Genomic DNA, 16,143 nt, shown 5'->3' with positions numbered 1-16,143 from the left:
CTGACCTTTTAATATTGCGGACGGTAAATGCTACGATGTGCATTTCCATGCACAACGTGGCAGGCACCGCGTGGTGCCTGCCATCTTGTGCAAGGGAATGTATGGGGGTACCATGGGTACCCACGAGTGCACCTACACCCTCCCCCCAAACTCAGGGGGCCTGCAACGGGCCCCCAAACACAATCCCTGCCAGCCTTTCCATGGCGGCAGCGACGCCAAGGAAATGCATGTCCCAGGACACAACAGAACATGGCGGACGGTGTCTGCTAGGCACCGCCACCATATTAGTGGCCCTTTTTCGTCCGGCAGGCAATCGGTGCGATTGCCACTGGTGGAAAACCAGCCGACGGACTTTGCGTCCGCCGTGATACCCACCTCCACCCTAATTTGGTGGTGGGTAAAATGCTCAGTGATGACGGAAGGACCGCCACCGCTGGCCCGGCCCTGGCGGTCCTTCCGCCATCATAATGAGCGCCTCAGTGTAAAGCATTTAACAGCACCAAACAACAAAATCGTAAAGTCATACAACAAAAGAAAAGAGATACAACAACAATTTATAAATGTAGAGCATATTTTAATGAATTTATAGAGTCCTTGATCATCGGATTCCACTGGAGGGTCTCGGATGTAAAGATTTTTGAAGGAATAAATACTTTAAAATGCAACCGCAAAGAAGCACTGGTCAATAAACACGTTTGAAAAGTGTGAAGCAGTTTGTTCGTTGACTCTGGTCCAGCTTGGGTGACCAAATACAACTGGGCATAGGTCTAGGACCCAATAAGGTTACTTGAGACAGTTACCTAGACACAAGAGCATTTTTAAGGCAAGTTCCAAACTTTACAGAATGACCGCTATAAACATCAATGGAGTGGTCCTGATACTGCGGATATAGGAAAAAGATGCTACTGGTGCTTTGTGGTCTATGGGGGTGAAGTGTGGTTGATCCTTTGGCCATGGATGGGTTGAGGCAACTTTGGCCATGGCCCTTAGGGTATCACGATGTCCTCTTTGGAACAGTAGAAGACCAGCTGTGGCTGGGCTAGCAATCTTGCGACTCGGCAGAGACAGCAAATATCCTTGGTGGGGTCTAGTGTCCCTCTTGGGTGACAAATCCAGTCTCTGAAAGCACTACCAAGTCTGGCAGACTCAGGAGCAATTTCTGGCCATCTCAGATTTGTCTCTTGGCATGCCCGGCAGCAGCCAGCTATGATTCCCGTCTTTGCCGGTTTGGGCTTCCTCAGTTTTGATGTTCATCGTGCTGTTCCCGGTGGCCAGCTGAATGACCCTTGGAGCCACTGCTTCAATCTTGGGCTGGAAATCAACTTTTCCCTGAGACAGGAGCTACAGCCACAGTACAAACTCACGAGTTCAAAGTGCAGCAGGTGCAGTTCTTTCGATGATCCAGCCTCTCTTCATGCAGCTTCAAAGGCAGCAGGGCTGTGCTCTTTAGGTCCTTTCTCCACATCCCATGTGTACTGAGGTTCTGGGTTCTAGGGGTGCCTGAAGTTACAAAATGGTTACTAGCAATGGGCTAGTAGGTCCCCTCCTCTTTGGTGACAAAGTTGCAGTGATGTGTGGCATTTGGCAATCCCAGAGTGCAATATTTTTGTCATTCTCAAGATGTCTCAATATTCTCTTGACTTTCCGGGGCTTTGTAGCCCATCCCAGAGGTGTGGCTACCGAAGGCTATACACCCATGGGAAAACTGGGTTGGGGATGGGGTTTTCCTCTCTGTCCCTGTCCTTAACTTGTCTGCAGGAGCAAAAGGCATCCTGCTCGTGTGGTTTGTTACAGGCAGCCCTTTAATGGCGGCTTCCCCTTTAAATCTTGGGTTTTTTACTAACACCCCGAGTGACCTTCCTGCGAGACCTCTAACTGCCTTTGTTCCCAAGCCTGGTGGTGTACATACTGGTCTTTCAGTCTGCAGTGGCAGGCTGGTGGCCATTTAGTTGTTTGTAACACTCAGGGTGGTACAAACAGTGCTGCACTCCGGTTGGACACTCTGCCTTATATGCCCTTGGCACCCTTAATACATACTATATACAAGGGACTTATAAGTAAGCCAGTATTTGCCAAATTGGGACATCCAATTTGACATAGCTTTAGTAAAGGGTCAGAACACTGGCACCCAGTTCTGCTTAGCAGGCCTCAGTGTTCTTTCATGCTCGAAAAATGAGCGCTAATAGTCCAATTGGGGCAAACAGTGTGTGTGTGTGGGGGGGGGACCTGCAAAAAGACCTGCTCCGTTACAACTATTGAGACTGATCATAAGCCATTAATGGCTTTACTCAATAGCAATGGGCCTCGGAAGGCCTTTGCTCAGTTAGTCAGAATTTTACCTCAAAATGCATGAATATAATTTTCATGCAGAATATCGTCCAGGGACTTGCAGTGTTATAGCAGATTGTCTACGTTACCTGGTTTATGACTTGAGAGTAGGCCAGAATTGATTGAGGGATGTGTGGCTGTGTCTGTATAGAATGTTTTTGCTTTATACAATTATGAGTTTTCCAAATAAGGTTAAATGGAGGTTTTCAAGGCTTATGATTATTTGTGTAAATCTTTAGAGTTAACCAATGAAGACTGGCTACGCCCAACAAGATAGTAAGATGGTGACAATTAACGACCCAACACTATAATAATAGGAGGAGCTGCCCTAAATGAGGAGAACATAGTACTAACATTCTTCATATGTTTGCCACATGCCCTCAGCTAGTGGTTTTTTGACGCAAAGTCACGCTTGTTTCGAAAAATCGTCTTAGATTAGATATTACCTTTTCTAGCAAGGAGATATTGCTGGTTTATGAGATTGATTCTAATCGAGCAAGGTTTGCAATAATGGCTATAATTATAGTCACCGCTAGATTGGCTATAGCTCGGGCATGGATTTCTCCAAGACCATGTAATCCAGCAGAATGGTGGGGTATTCTTATAGAAGTTTTTGAAAGGGAAAAGGCTTTGGCTAGGGGCTCAAAGGCAATGCAGAAATGTAACGCTATTTGGCATGGTATGAATCAGGGTTAATTTTGGAAAATAGGTGGCCGTTTTACTTTGCTTATTTTCTTTATTTGCGTTGGTTTTTTCTCCCCTGCTACTAGAATGTATGGATATTGAAAATATGTAATATGTTGATGTAACATTTTCTTCTTGTTTTGTTTCCTTTGCACAAAATAAAAAAGTTAAAATAAACATTTAAAAAAAAAACCAATAAAGACTGGCATCGGAAGAAACTTCTTTCGCCAACCATGCATGTTTTTAGGAAGGTTAGAGATTCTATTTCCATTAGTGACGAGGTTGTCATGAAGGAGGAGAATGTTATTAACCCAAAGAATATTTATCATATTATATTTGGGTGAGACTCTTACTAAGAAACAGGTCAGAGAGGTGTTTTGGTGACCTTACATGGATTCTCTAATTTCTAGATATGTTAAACATTGTTTAATGTGTCTTAATTCGGACAAATCATGAATAAGGTTGATACCCTTCACACAGAGTTTCCAGATAGGCCCTGGAAAAAGTTGGCTTTGGATATACAGGCCCTAATGGCAATGTTTCTCAAAGTAAGGTTTATGCTTTCATTCTCATTGAGTATTTTTCTAAATGGGTTGAAATCAAGTGGACAACTCAACCCACCTCTGACACAGTAATTAATTTTCTCAGTGAATGTTTTTTTAAGAAGGGTTTGTGTTAAAACGAATAATGATGTGCAGTCATGTCTTGTAAGTAAAGGTGGTAGATTTATTCTTGTAGTTACATCACAGGTTCTTAGTTACAGGAAAATGTTTTGATCCATAAAAGTGCCCCACCAGGAGCAGCCTCCTCGCTGCTCAGCCCTTCCACACCAACTGATTCTCTCCTACATACAAACTCACTCAACATTCTATATGACCTCATCATAGGCTGAGCAGCAAGGCAGAGAACCACTGTAGGGAGAGTGCATTGAGTAATTAATACATCACAACACATCTCCCCCCTTACAATGATCGAAAACATTCAAAGTGACTGAAGGTGATAAGATACACATGTCAGCAAAGTAGAGATAGTAAAACACACCTTAAACAGAAAAGGAGGATGCATTACCAAACACATCCTTCTCCCTGATAATAATAATACAACAAAATGTAAGAAGGTGTTAAAACTCACATATCAGAACAGGAGGATGCATTAACAACAAAACGTTATAACACATCCTTCCGCCTGATAATGATCATAGACAACAAGGAATGCAAGACAAGAAGATACATTCTCAAACTACACACTGCGGTTACAAATCCAACTCACCACACGGAGTACCCATTGCGCCACAACTAAGGCACAAGACTGCAGCAAAATAGGGATCTACAACCCTCGAATGCACAAACTAATGGCAGGGCAGGTCCACCTCAAATAAGAGGGATCAGATCCACCCATACCAAGACAGAGCACTTATAATCCCAACACTCTAGAAACTGATATGGCTATCTTTAAACCCAAAGTAAGACCAGGGTATCCTTTAACCCAAAACACACTCAAAATATTCTATGGGTAACTATAAACCCCAAACAATCAGATTATGAGTATCTATAACCCAAGGCAAACATATTATGTTTTTTTTTAAACCCAAGGTAAACCTATTTTGGGTATCTATAAACCCAAAGTAAATCCAGGGTAACTTTAAACCCGAAACACACTCAAGACACTCTAGGGGTATAGTTAAACCCAAGGCAAATCCAGGGTATCCTTACCCAAAACACTCTCTAACACTCTATGGGTATATATAAACCCAAAGTAAAACAAATTCACAAAATATTACAGAAATCGTGACAAAAGGGAACACACCTTCCTATGCACCCAAAACTGGAACAACCACCGCCCTCCAAAATTACACCTAATAGGGACTGTTGGACTTGGCACTTTTGGCAGGTTCACCCTGAAACTTTTTGCATTTGCCTAGCCTGTTTCTGTAACCTGGTGTTGGTGATTTTAGGCCTCTGAGCACTTTTCCCTGTGGTCCAGTGTAAATTGCATGTTTTCTCTGCGTATGTGTGATGAGAGTGGCCTTCCCTCCCATGGGAATGCATGGGGAATATGTGTGACCATGGTAGTTCCTGATGTGTGGGGAGTGCAGGGTTGAGTTTGGTATGTGCAAACTCGTGTGATTAAATGCTGCGCGATGATGTGCGCAGATTTATTGTGTCTAGTTTGGAAGTGCCACTTCTAGAAGTTGGTATGTCTGTGCAGTAAATGTGAATTGACTGTCTGGCTTGTGATTGGCTGGAGCTGGCTGGTGTGCCTGGCTCCAGGAGTCAGGATGGGTCTGCCCCGGTGGTGAATGGAGAGATCTGCATGTTGATGGCAGGTAGAAGTGCACCTGGGACCTGAATAGGGCTGGGCCTTCCCTCCACAATGCTGGCTCCACCCCCTGTGGTGTGTCTGATGTGCCTGACCCACCCTGTGAATAGGCGGAGGGGCTGAGCAAAACAAAGTGCTCAAGAACCAGTTGCATCTGGTTCACCCTTTGCCTGCATCTTTGGAAACAAAGTGATTTTGTGTATAAAAGAGGGGCTGTGACCCCATGAAAATGTTCGTTTTCTAACTTGAAACTACCAGGGGCGTGCTGCTGCTGGGGCCCAGGGGAAGGCCTGCCTCCCTGGGCCCTGCCCAGCCCCTGGATGCCCTTGAGGACTTCTTTGGGACCCTCCTGCCCTCTTCACCTAGGAGGACCTTGTTGCTGGGGCCCTGTTTGCTTAAGGGGCCATATCTGGGGCCTTTGAGGTTGTTGTGCTCCCCAGTGCCTCGGGAGCGCTTTATTTTCATTTATGGGCAGAGCGCTGTCGTTTTCCCAGAGAGAAGCGCTCCTGCCCCTTTTGTTCCCAGCGTAGGTGCCCACCCCGCTTATTGCAATATTTTATATAGCAGGTGCCCACCCTGCATCATGGCTGTAGGAGTTTTATTTAAATTACAGCGGGTGCCCACCCCGCTGTGCATTTTCGTTCTTGATGGTGCCTACCCCTCATTTGCCGAAGGAATTGCCGCCGCAGCCCAGGAGGAGCACCGGAAGCTAAAGTCCGGCCCGCCATTGTGGGCGGGGCCAGGTGTCCATCACTTCTGCTTCCCCCCTGCCAGGGGGAAGCCGTGCCGCATTGCATCTCTCGAGTGGGGAGAAAAGGAGTATGACGGCTCGGCAGGGCTCCCATGAGCAGAGGGAGCCCTGCAGCAGGGAGGAGTTGCTCCCGGGTGAAGCGCGGTATGGCGGGTCCCTGCGAGGCCCTCTCAGGATCGAAAGAACCCCGCCCACTGCTGCACTACTGAGAGAAGTGCCGCTGCCTCAGGAGGAGGTGCTTCCATGCTGAGGGCCGGTGGAAGGAGAGAGATCGCCGGACCCGGTGAGTGTCATGGGGGTGCTCTGTTTGTGTACTGGGTGGCCCCGCCTGACAGAGGGCCACACCAGCTAGAATGATGGAGGGCCAGTGAGGACCCTGTGGCAGTCAGAGCGGCCCCATCTAGCAGCAGGCTGCTCCAATGTTTGCCAGGACAAGTTCTCGAGCACTGGTGGCTCCAACGATTAGGGGCCATGATTCTCAGAGCCAGTCCGCTCCAACGTGGCTACATTTGTTAAAAGGTCACCAGGGAGGGTCCCGACGTCCCATGGGACTCGTTATTTTCTGAGCCTAGGTGGCTCCAACGATTAGGGGCCTGTAGTTGTGGACAGAGCCTGCATGGCTCCAATGCCTATCCTAAATTAGTCCCAGAGCCAGATGGCTCCCGCCATGTTTGGGGGCCCGTTCTTCCCAACTTTTGCTGGTGCATAATTAGTTAAGGAGCCCGAGGGCTCCAAGGCACATGTTGATTTTTAGAGCCCCGTGTGGCTCCAACGCTTTGTGGGGCATATGTGATTTCCAGAGCCCGAGTGGCTCCACCAGTGGGCATGTCCCGTATTGAAGAGTCAAATGGCTCCGGGGGGCACAGTCAGTTGTCCCTAAGGGCCAGCGAGGGCCCATGCTGCAGTTTTGCATTCACAGCTGCCCAGCAAGTAGTGGGCAGCTGCACAGTTTAGGTTCTTTCTTTCTAGAGGACATGTTCTTGGTGAACCCAGGAGTGAGACGCACTCCCTTCGCCCCTACTTTGGCCTCCACAGCTGTGCAGCACTTAGAGCCAGCTGCAGCGATAAGTCCCTGTTCTTGTTCTCAGCTGCCCAGCAAGTAGTGGGCAGCTGCAACACTTAGGTTGGCGCAGATGGCGCACCCCTGACTGGCGCTGCCTTGGCAGCGTGCCCTGACATTCTGGACACAGGGCAGTTGAGCCCTTTCTTGAGATGGCCAGTTGGCCAGGGGGCTAGTATGTGGCCGTAATGTGATTGATGTGTTCTAAATGTGGTGCTAGGAAATGTATTGTTTATAGTATGTTTTGCGCACCCTGTATCTGATACCTCTAAAACTGTGATTTACGCCCCTAATGTGAGTTAGACTTAGGAGGTAGGGTCTAATGTGTTTAGACTAGTGAGAAGAGTACATAATGTAATTTATGTTACAGGTTGAGGAGGAGCACGATGATTACCAGTAGTTACTGGTTGTAGGTTTATGATCTATTTTTACTTGTACCAATTTCTGCTATGTGTTGATCCTAGCAGTGGCCCACGTGGCCCTGTCCTGTGTAAATAATCCCTTGTGAATATTGCCCGTGCCAGTTGGCACAATGTATATTGTGTGATTACTATCTGATGTGCTTTGAGAATACAAAGGCTATTTTTATATACCCTTGTGTGGAGTTCCTTTTGTGGTGTGCCTGGGATGTTGTTGCTGTGTGCGTGCGCAAATGCTTTACACATTGCCTCCGGGATAAGCCTGACTGCTTGTGCCATGCTACCAAGGGGGTGAACAGGGGTTATCTTTGGTGTGTAACTCCCTTGCCCTGACTAGAGTGGTGGTGTCTGCCTGGCTTTGGCGCAAGCCTTAGCCAACCAGAAACCCCAGTTCTAACAGGGACTGAAGCCCACCTTAATAATAGAACTACATTTAAAGAAACACTGTAAGATGCTTGAAGATTACATGTTAAACATTTTAAGCATTAAAAAAATATATTATGCAAGGCACAGAATAAATCAATTAGAGTTGACATGAAAACAATTGAAGTTTTCACTTCACAGATAAAAGAGCACAGTAATAACATGTTGAGATAACTTGTAAAAAGTACACCAGGTGTGCGTGTCTCCGCAGATAAGCAGAAGAGATGGCACGCTCTATTTGTCCCACAATCTGCGTTGCAAAGAAGGGCATCAGGTAGGCACAATAACTGTCACCAATAAATTCCACACCAGAGAGTCATGTAAAAACGTTCTTCGGACAGCCGCAACAGGAATACGAGAGGTAATAAAGAAAATACTCAACAGTACCTCTTCGAAAGTTTTCATATTCGATGCCCTCCGCTTTAACCAAAACCAACGTCCACCATGAATACCCATGTAAGAAGGATGAAGACAGAATAATTCTATGTCAGGACGGAGGCTCCGAATATGCTTACTCAATTTCTTTACCGAAAAAGACAGCAGCCAATCAGCACACAGTAAAGAAAACGAAAAACTACGTTACCCATGAACCTTGGGTAACCATAGAGTACATAGACAGAGTAAATAGAGTCATAGAGGTCACAACTTCCTCTTTCTTTGCTGCTGCCGCAGCCAGTTAAGTGCACTTTTTCCTATTTACTTGCTTGTGAACTATTAGCTCTAATTGTGCTTTATTTGCGCTTACTACCGCTTTTCTGTTAGATAATTGCTTGTATTGCGCTTCTTACCGCGCTTCTGCTAATTCATTACATGCGCTCGTGTTTTCACCGGCTTCCGCCGGTTCGCTTGCCTTTCTCTGTGGTTTGTTCATTGTGGGGAGCGTGGGCTCACCTCCCGGTGGCTGGCGCACTCTTGTGGCGCCGCTTGTTCGAGTGGAGCGGGAGAACAGGAGGCTGAGGGACCGCGTGCTTCGTCGCGCGTCCCTCCTCTGTGCAGGCAGCTGTCAGCGTGCATGCACGACAGCATTTGTTTACATTTGGCTTCGTTTTCCATGGAGCGCTTCTCTGAACGGCTGCGTTTTCACACAGCCCTTGCCCACAGCCTGTCAACAGTTTGCCTTCGCCGACGCCTCATTTAAGTAGATAAGTGAGGTAGTTATAACGTGCATAGGCTCTGCCTAGAGTGGATATATCTCTGTGCAAGCCCTCCCTCCACTATAAATATTTATTTTACCTCAGGTTTTACCCTGTTGTGATTACTGGCTTGCTTTTGGGGTTCCACTCCCCCTGAATTGGCCTTGGCTATAACAAAACGTTTGATTCTTCTTCCTGTGGGCATTAATTGGCAGACTATTGTCAACATGGGAGATTTTTATGAAGAAGAAGGTTATTATTATGATGAGAACGAGGCCTCTGGTTCTGTTGATGACTATATGGGGCAAGCTCTCTTTCAGGCAATTGCCCCTTTGAAAAGACATTTGTCGGATTACGCAGCCCAACAGGGTTGGTTGCCTCCTCCTTCTAAACGCGCTAAGAAATCTCCCAAGAACCCTCACCATTCGGACTTTGCTAAATTAGCCAAGACTTTGTCTTCTGCCCGTCCATCCAAAAAACCAGCTGCATCTGGCCTTTCCTTCCCAATTACTGATTCTGATGATGGTTCCTCCTCATCCTCTTCCTCCTCCGTGCCTACGAAACCGCCACCTTCAAAGAAGTCTCGTAAAGAGCATTTTGTGGATGCCCCCTCTACGCCACAAGTGCTTACCTTTGATCCAACCGAAATTATTCATCCGAATTCTTCGTCCTGGTCGCCCTCTCCTGAGGTGGCGGACTATATCCAGAACAATATACGCCGTCCTTTTGAGAAGGATGTGCGTGCGCGTTTGCGCTCTGAATGTCCGCGCCCGGACCTCGCTCATAAGCTTGCTGACACTCCTGAAGTGGATCCGACCATGGTCACATATATGAGAAAATATTCCAAAGACCCAAAGAAAGGTATAGACCGATCCTGGCGGTCCTGCCAGGACAAATTGCTGGATCTGCTGGGTCCCCTTACGGAAATTCTTGATTTAAGCTTTCGGGCCAAGGAGTCAGGTGCTTTACTTGATCCGGACGAATTGGTGCAATGGTCGCAGCGTGCGATTTGCATCCTTGGGAATGCGACTGTGCTTTGTCATCTGAGCGTCGCCGCTCGATATTGATGAAATTGGATCCCAAACTCACCGACTTGGCTTCTTCCGAGTCGGGGCCTCAAGCCCAGGGTTTGTTGTTCGGTTCCCCGTTTATTAAGGAGCTCACTAAGTTTGTGGCCACTTTCAGTGGTTTGGATAAAGCCCAAACTAACTTGCGACGGGCTTTTCACCCGGTGTTCGGCAGGGCCGGACGAAGGGGACGTTCGTTCGGCCGTGGCTCCGATCAACCCACTCAGAGAGGTTTCAAGTCCCAGCTAGGTGGCCAGGATTACTCCTCCTGAAAATCCAATTTCTATCCCTCCAGGAAAGGCAGAGGACAATATAAGAAAGGAGGTTACAATTGTAACCAGGGAGGACGACAGGATTCCTCAGCCTCAGGTGAGCTTGATTCTGGCTTCAGATGTGGTTTTGGGGGGCAGACTGCAATTTTTTCTCCCAAATTGGCAGTTAATCTCGAGCGATGCCTGGGTGTTGGAGACGGTGCAGGGTTACAAAATAAAATTTTACACACGCCCTCACCAACATCAGTGGCCTAAGCCTCTTGATTTTTCCCAACAAGATCGGAACTTCATCTCCGCAGAGATCGTTTCTCTTCTGGCCAAAGGGGCCATCGTCTCCACGACGCCTCACCCGCAGGGCTTTGTCAGCAATGTGTTTCTCGTGGAGAAAAAGGGAGGAGGATCGCGTTTGGTCCTCAACTTAAAAGAGTTCAACGGCGGGGTGGTGTACCGTCATTTCAAGATGGAAGGTATCCATCTTCTAAGGGACCTCCTTCAGGAGGACGATTGGATGGTTCGCCTGGATTTGAAGGATGCTTATCTTTCGGTTCCGATTTACGCGCCTCATCTTAGTTACCTGCAGTTTCAGTGGCTCGGGACCTGGTACGAGTACAAGGTCCTTCCATTCGGCCTTTCATCAGCTCCGTGGTGCTTCACGAAGCTTCTTCGTCCAGTGATGGAGTCCTTGCGGCCGCGCGGGGTTCGCTTAATTGTTTACCTGGACGATGTCCTCCTCTTGGTGCAGTGCCCACTTCTTCTTCAGTCTCACTTGCAGTGGTCCATAGATCTATTACAATCTCTAGGTTTTCTAGTGAATCCACAGAAATCTGACTTTGATCCGTCTCAATCGATGGATTTCCTTGGTTTTCGAATAGATTCGGTCTCATGTCAACTTCTCTTGCCAGGTCAGAAGATCAGGTCCATCAAGAGGGACTTGAGATTGCTCCTAGCTCGGCAGACTGTCTCTTTGGGATCGGTGGCTCGAATCGTTGGCCTTCTGTCCTCTTCGATTCAAGCAATTTTTCCGGGTCCGTTGCATTACCGCGCTTTGCAGCGTCTCAAGATCAGACATCTGCAGAAGGGTCTTCGGTATTCGGATCACATTCCTCTTTCGGAGGATGCCCGAGCAGAGATGTTGTGGTGGTTGGACCACATGGAATCTTGGAACGGCCGGGCGTTGTTCGGGAAGACCCCGGATGTAGTGATCGAATCCGATGCCAGCCTTTGGGGTTGGGGAGCCCGGTGCGGTCCAGTTGCGACGGGAGGTCGATGGTCCCAGGAGGAGTAGTCACTTCAAATCAATTGCCTGGAGCTTCTGGCAGGCTCTTTCGCGATTCGGTGTCTGTCTCCTCACAAGACGAATTGTTGCATTCTTCTCAGGATGGACAATATCTCGGCGGTGCGTTATGTCAACAAACTGGGAGGAACCAAATCCAGACTTTTGGCGGAGATTGCGAAGGACTTCTGGCATCTTTGTCTGCAACGTCAGATCATAGTTATTGCAGAATACTTGCTGGGCCGAGACAATCGGATTGCGGATTGGAACTCTCGTCACCTGAGAGATTACAGCGACTGGAAGCTTCATCCTCGCATCTTTCGCTTGTTGTCCAAGATTTGGGGACGTTGTCACCTCGACTTGTTTGTCTCCCGCCTCAACGCTCAGGTTCCCCGGTTCTACAGTTGGCGTCAGGATCCGGAGGCCCTGGCCACGGATGCGTTTCTCCAATCTTGGCCTCCTCTCCTGTGCTTTGCTTCTCCTCCGTTCGTGATGATTCCACGGGTTCTGGCCTGTGCGAGACAGTTCAAATCGGAGCTCATTCTCATCACTCCTCTTTGGAGGGCTCAGGCTTGGTTTCCAGTTCTTCTGGAGATGAGCTGCTCGACACCGCTCCTTCTTCCACTCATTTGGAATCTGTTGCTGGACCCTCTTCACGAACCGCACCCTCTGGTTCTGTCGGGTCGTCTACGTCTGGTGGCGTGGAGGATTTCGGGGGACGCTGAAAAGTCCCGGGGTTATCTGGAGATGCTTCCCGATTTATCAGTGAGGCTTGGGCCCCCAACACACGCAAGCGTTATGCGTCAAGTTGGAAATGCTGGTGTGATTGGTGCGCACAACGGTCGATGGATCCCGCTACCGCAGATCTCGCTTTGATTATTAATTTTCTAGCCTCCATGTCTTCTTCTGGGTTGGCTTACAGAACGGTTAACAATTTTCGTTCTGCGATTTCTGCGGGTCATGTGTCTACTGATGGTAAACCCGCTGGGGAGCACCCCTTGGTATCTAAATTACTTAGAGGCATCCGGATGGTAAAACCTCCTTGCCCTAAATATGTTGCCTTGTGGGATGTATCAGTTGTTTTGCGTTTCTTAGAGGCTTGGCCTTCTAATTCTTAATGTCCCGTAAACAACTCTCAGCTAAGTTGACCATGTTGTTGTGTTTGATCTCCTGCAAGCGAGTTTCTGATGTTCGAGCCTTGGACCTTGCAGGTCGCACCTTCTCCCTGGAGGGGGTTACTTTTACTCTGTCGAGACGTACTAAATGTAATACATCTTCAGTTTCATATCCTTTTTTTCCTCACAACCCTCAGCTGTGTGTGGTCCAGTGTATCAAGGATTACGAGGTAAGCACTGCACCTTTTCGTTCTGATTTACAAGGTCAATTACTGATTGCTTTGCAGAAACCTTTTAGGCCTGTTACTCCTGCTACGCTGGCACGTTGGTTAAGATGGCTCATGCTGGAGGCAGGCATTGATGTTTCCCTCTTTGGTGCCCATTCGACACAGGGAGCTATGGCTTCCAAAGCTTTTTCCATGGGTGTCAATCTTCATGACATCATGAAGGCCGCTGATTGGTCTTCTGACTCTGTTTTTAATTTTTTTTTTTTAAACCTATTGTAAGTGTTTCTTCAGTAGTGGTGGATGAGCTTTGAACAAGCATAATCGGAGCCTCCATCCTGACATAGAATTAAAAATTTGCTAACATTCGTGCCAAGAATTTTCAATTCTATTAAGGACAGGAGGCGAGGATTATCCCACCCTTATTTCATTCTTTATACTGGATTGTATTGTTTACGCATTTCTGCTGTAACATAATGTTGATTGTTCTATGAAATGTTTCCCGCCCTGTCATGGGTTCTGTGTTTATTCCTTTTTGGGATGGATTTTATGGCTCTGTTTTGCTTCTTCCAGGCTCTGACCTTAAATGAAGTGTGCTTCGAATTTCTCCTGTTGGTTGGTCTTTTGTTGTTCCTGTGGGTCTGGGAGATTCCATCGTCTCTTCAGCCTGATGATGACCTCTCCGCGGGACTTCCTTAATGGATTGTTGGAGTTGCCGTTTTGAACTTTTCCGTGATGGTTATGGACAAAGAAAGAGGAAGTTGTGACCTCTATGGCTCTATTTATACTGTCTATGTACTCTATGGTTACCCAGGGTTCATGGGTAACATAGTTTTTCGTTTTCTTTACTGTGTGCTGATTGGCTGCTGTCTTTTTCGGTAAAGAAATTGAGTAAGCATAATCCTCGCCTCCTGTCCTTAATAGAATTGAAAATTCTTGGCACGAATGTTAGCAAATTTTTAATTCACACAGCACGGCAAGATTACAACTCCTCTCAGGTATCGGATCACTTCTAAGAAGGACAACATGGCAGCACGTAATTGACGCCGTCCCGGGTGGCTCACGGCACGTCAAGGCAGGAAAGCGACCCCAAGCAGGCACAACTGCGTGAATACAATCACGTCAGAATGGCCACAGAGCTGCTCCTTGTGACAATCAAAGCAGGTAAGCCTTAAGCGCATTACCTGACTCGCGCACTGTTTTTTTTTAATAGATAGTGTGACAGTTAAACTGCGCCCAGCGAAAAGCAACGTGAAAAAGCATGAAACCCTAAAAACAATAAAATAACTGTGCTCCAAGACATTTAACACATCAACCCAGGACACCTCCACCCCCACACGGGCTACAGGTCAGAGACATCACCTGGACTTTCCAAATCAGTGCAACAGCACACCAGGGGTTTCGATCTTTTCCAGCATACAGTAAAATAGCTCACTGGGGATCTCTGTCATTTTCCCAAAAGAAATAGTCAGTTGCTGCAAATTCCCCAGCCCTAGTCGTTACTGCCAATCCTCCACAGTAATAAGTAGACCAAGTAGAAATAGCAGCTCTTATACATTAAATCAGCAACAGGAGCACTTGGTAGGATGGTAGCTGGAACTCATTACAGCAAAACAGGAACAAATTATCCAAGGAAGGGTGACATCAGGCTCCACAGAAATAACATCAGGAACTGGCAGGCCCAGGCTAGGCTGACTGTTTACAGGTGGTGAGGAATAACAGAAACTTCAGTTAGTCTAGTTACTCATATGGGGAACACTCACCCAAGTTCAGCAAGTACTGGCACGTCCACGATGGGGCCGACCGGTCTTTGGTCACTGGTAGGGCTTCTGGACTGCCAGCTTGCTTCTTTTAAATGCGCTTTTTCAGTTTCTTAAGGGAAAGTCCATCCAAGGTACTTGGTTCTTTAGATCGTCACCAGTGTTAAAACGAAGAATGATGCGCAGTCATGTCTTGTAAGTAAAGGTAGTAGATTTATTCTTGTAGTTACATCACAGGTTCTTAGTTACAGGAAGATGTTCTGATCCATAAAAGTGCCCCACCAGGAGCAGCTTCCTTGCTGTTCAGCCCTTCCACACCAACTGATTCTCTCTTACATACAAACCCACTCAACATTCTATATGACCTCATCATAGGCTGAGCAGCAAGGCAGAGAACCACTGTAGGGAGAGTGCATTGGGTAATTAGTACATCACAACAGTTTGCCTTGTAGTATTGTCACTAATAAATGGTAGGAAGTTTAAATCTTTGAATGTACAGACACGTTTTAAAGACAAAGGCGTTTGTCGTAAGAAGCTGTCTCTGTATTCTCCAAACATGAATGGACTAGTTGAAAAGTTCAACAGTAATTGTTGAGACTGTGTAGGCAGCTTTGGCCAATTAAGTTGATGTCAAAAAATGAATTGCTGCGAAAATGTTGGCATATCAGTCCGTCACTAATTTGGTCACAAGGTTTTTTTCCTTTTGCTATGTTAAAAGAGAGGGTTCCACACAAGCCGATCTTAATCCATCTTGGATTAAACAGACGTTACATGTCCTTGATCTCAAGGAAATGTATTTAAAGTAAAAGCAAGTGTTGGATTTTAAACATAGTAACTCAGATGCTACAAAATTCAAGCAATCTGAAGTTGTGGGTGGGAGATTGTGTCAAAATCAAGGTACCTTGCCATGTCAAAAAGGAAAAGTCAACATTTTCTACAGTCTTTAGGGTTATCAAATTGTGGAAATCCTCTGTCAAACTCAACAATGATTCTTTGTGGCGTATGAGCAGATTAGCCATGGTTGATGAATGTTTGTTGGATAATGGCAAAACAAAGAGTGTTGACATGTCCAGTTTGAGGGATGTTCTGATTTTGGTTCACAATTTCCTGCTTTTGCATGTGGCTGTGAAATAATTGGCTCTGGGAATTCTGGTGTCAATTCTTCACTTGACAATAGCACTTCTGGTATGAGTGAGTCTTCTCAATCTTTGGTTAATGAAGCCCTTAATCTGGACAACCAATGTATTTCTTTTAAAAAATTGGAAGTTAAGCTAAGTCTTTCTTTATGTAAAGGAAATGTGTCTCCATATGCTTT

The 16,143-nt window shown here is 46.7% G+C and overlaps 1 long non-coding RNA gene across 1 annotated transcript in view; it reads left to right on the top strand.

Annotated features, from left to right (window-relative positions):
* Nucleotides 1-13,809, top strand: part of LOC144785461 (uncharacterized) — a 140,261-nt gene extending 126,452 nt beyond the window's left edge. The window contains exon 6 of the long non-coding RNA XR_013601907.1: nt 13,642-13,809. This is a non-coding gene — a long non-coding RNA (uncharacterized LOC144785461). The remainder of the gene's footprint in view (nt 1-13,641) is intronic.
* Nucleotides 13,810-16,143: the final 2,334 nt, after the last annotated feature.

Source organism: Lissotriton helveticus, chromosome 10 (genome assembly GCF_964261635.1).
Source record: "Lissotriton helveticus chromosome 10, aLisHel1.1, whole genome shotgun sequence".
In the NCBI taxonomy this organism is placed as follows: domain Eukaryota; kingdom Metazoa; phylum Chordata; class Amphibia; order Caudata; family Salamandridae; genus Lissotriton; species Lissotriton helveticus.
Note: the sequence above shows the minus strand (reverse complement) of the source record. Positions and strands in the feature narration are given on the sequence as shown.